Raw genomic sequence first — 3,215 nt, 5'->3', positions numbered from 1 at the left:
TGACATGCAGACTGATTCTCTGCTGACATGAAGCCAGATTGTCTGTTACGGGACCTCTCTGCTCTGCCTGTGTGCTAGGCCTAAATATATGCCAATGGACTGTTGCAGTGGTGGGTGACGTGAAGCCTCATTCTCTGCTATGACATGCAGACTGATTCTCTGCTGACATGAAGCCAGATCGTCTGTTACGGGACCTCTCTGCTCTGCCTGTGTGCTAGGCCTAAATATATGCCAATGGACTGTTGCAGTGGTGGTTGACGTGAAGCCTCATTCTCTGCTATGACATGCAGACTGATTCTCTGCTGACATGAAGCCAGATTGTCTGTTACGGGACCTCTCTGCTCTGCCTGTGTGCTAGGCCTAAATATATGCCAATGGACTGTTGCAGTGGTGGGTGACGTGAAGCCTCATTCTCTGCTATGACATGCAGACTGATTCTCTGCTGACATGAAGCCAGATCGTCTGTTACGGGACCTCTCTGCTCTGCCTGTGTGCTAGGCCTAAATATATGCCAATGGACTGTTGCAGTGGTGGGTGACGTGAAGCCTCATTCTCTGCTATGACATGCAGACTGATTCTCTGCTGACATGAAGCCAGATTGTCTGTTACGGGACCTCTCTGCTCTGCCTGTGTGCTAGGCCTAAATATATGCCAATGGACTGTTGCAGTGGTGGGTGACGTGAAGCCTCATTCTCTGCTATGACATGCAGACTGATTCTCTGCTGTCATGAAGCCAGATTGTCTGTTACGGGACCTCTCTGCTCTGCCTGTGTGCTAGGCCTAAATATATGCCAATGGACTGTTGCAGTGGTGGGTGACGTGAAGCCTCATTCTCTGCTATGACATGCAGACTGATTCTCTGCTGACATGAAGCCAGATCGTCTGTTACGGGACCTCTCTGCTCTGCCTGTGTGCTAGGCCTAAATATATGCCAATGGACTGTTGCAGTGGTGGGTGACGTGAAGCCTCATTCTCTGCTATGACATGCAGACTGATTCTCTGCTGACATGAAGCCAGATTGTCTGTTACGGGACCTCTCTGCTCTGCCTGTGTGCTAGGCCTAAATATATGCCAATGGACTGTTGCAGTGGTGGGTGACGTGAAGCCTCATTCTCTGCTATGACATGCAGACTGATTCTCTGCTGTCATGAAGCCAGATTGTCTGTTACGGGACCTCTCTGCTCTGCCTGTGTGCTAGGCCTAAATATATGCCAATGGACTGTTGCAGTGGTGGGTGACGTGAAGCCTCATTCTCTGCTATGACATGCAGACTGATTCTCTGCTGACATGAAGCCAGATTGTCTGTTACGGGACCTCTCTGCTCTGCCTGTGTGCTAGGCCTAAATATATGCCAATGGACTGTTGCAGTGGTGGGTGACGTGAAGCCTCATTCTCTGCTATGACATGCAGACTGATTCTCTGCTGTCATGAAGCCAGATTGTCTGTTACGGGACCTCTCTGCTCTGCCTGTGTGCTAGGCCTAAATATATGCCAATGGACTGTTGCAGTGGTGGGTGACGTGAAGCCTCATTCTCTGCTATGACATGCAGACTGATTCTCTGCTGACATGAAGCCAGATTGTCTGTTACGGGACCTCTCTGCTCTGCCTGTGTGCTAGGCCTAAATATATGCCAATGGACTGTTGCAGTGGTGGGTGACGTGAAGCCTCATTCTCTGCTATGACATGCAGACTGATTCTCTGCTGACATGAAGCCAGATTGTCTGTTACGGGACCTCTCTGCTCTGCCTGTGTGCTAGGCCTAAATATATGCCAATGGACTGTTGCAGTGGTGGGTGACGTGAAGCCTCATTCTCTGCTATGACATGCAGACTGATTCTCTGCTGACATGAAGCCAGATTGTCTGTTACGGGACCTCTCTCCTCTGCCTGTGTGCTAGGCCTAAATATATGCCAATGGACTGTTGCAGTGGTGGCTGACGTGAAGCCTCATTCTCTGCTATGACATGCAGACTAATTCTCTGCTGACATGAAGCCAGATTGTCTGTTACGGGACCTCTCTCCTCTGCCTGGGTGCTGGGCCTAAATTTATGACAATGGACTGTTGCAGTGGTGGCTGACGTGAAGCCTGATTCTCTGCTATGACATGCAGACTGATTCTCTGCTGACATGAAGCCAGATCCTCTGTTACGGGACCTCTCTCCTCTGCCTGGGTGCTGGGCCTAAATTTATGACAATGGACTGTTGCAGTGGTGGCTGACGTGAAGCCTGATTCTCTGCTATGACATGCAGACTGATTCTCTGCTGACATGAAGCCAGATCCTCTGTTACGGGACCTCTCTCCTCTGCCTGGGTGCTGGGCCTAAATTTATGAAAATGGACTCTTACAGTGGTGGGTGACGTGAAGCCTGATTCTCTGCTATGACATGAAGACTGATTCTCTGCTGACATGAAGCCAGATTGTCTGTTACGGGACCTCTCTCCTCTGCCTGGGTGCCGGGGCCTAAATATCTGAGAATGGACTGTTCCAGTGGTGGGTGACGGGAAGCCAGATTCTCTGCTATGGAACCTCTCTCCAATTGATTTTGGTTAATTTTTATTTATTTAATTTTTATTTTAATTAATTTCCCTATCCACATTTGTTTGCAGGGGATTTACCTACATGTTGCTGCCTTTTGCAGCCCTCTAGCCCTTTCCTGGGCTGTTTTACAGCCGTTTTAGTGCCGAAAAGTTCGGGTCCCCATTGACTTCAATGGGGTTCGGGTTCGGGACGAAGTTCGGATCGGGTTCGGATCCCGAACCCGAACATTTCTGGGATGTTCGGCCGAACTTCTCGAACCCGAACATCCAGGTGTTCGCTCAACTCTACTGTTCTATTTCTCATTAATGCGATTATCTAGTCAACCAATCACATGGCAGTTGCTTCAATGCATGTAGGGTTGTGGTCCTGCTCAAGACAATCTCCTGAACTCCAAACTGAATGTCAGAATGGGAAAGAAAGGTGATTTAAGCAATTTTGAATGTGGCATGGTTGTTGGTGCCAGACGGGCCGGTCTGAGTATTTCACAATCTGCTCAGTTACTGGGATTTTCACACACAACCATTTCTAGGGTTTACAAAGAATGGTGTAAAAAGGGAAAAACATCCAGTATACGGCAGTCCTGTGGGCAAAAATGCCTTGTTGATGCTAGAGGTCAGAGGAGAATGGGCTGACTGATTCAAGCTGATAGAAGAGCAACGTTGCCTGGAATAACCAC

Source organism: Bufo gargarizans, chromosome 6 (assembly GCF_014858855.1).
Source record: "Bufo gargarizans isolate SCDJY-AF-19 chromosome 6, ASM1485885v1, whole genome shotgun sequence".
In the NCBI taxonomy this organism is placed as follows: domain Eukaryota; kingdom Metazoa; phylum Chordata; class Amphibia; order Anura; family Bufonidae; genus Bufo; species Bufo gargarizans.
This window is presented reverse-complemented; position numbering follows the sequence as displayed.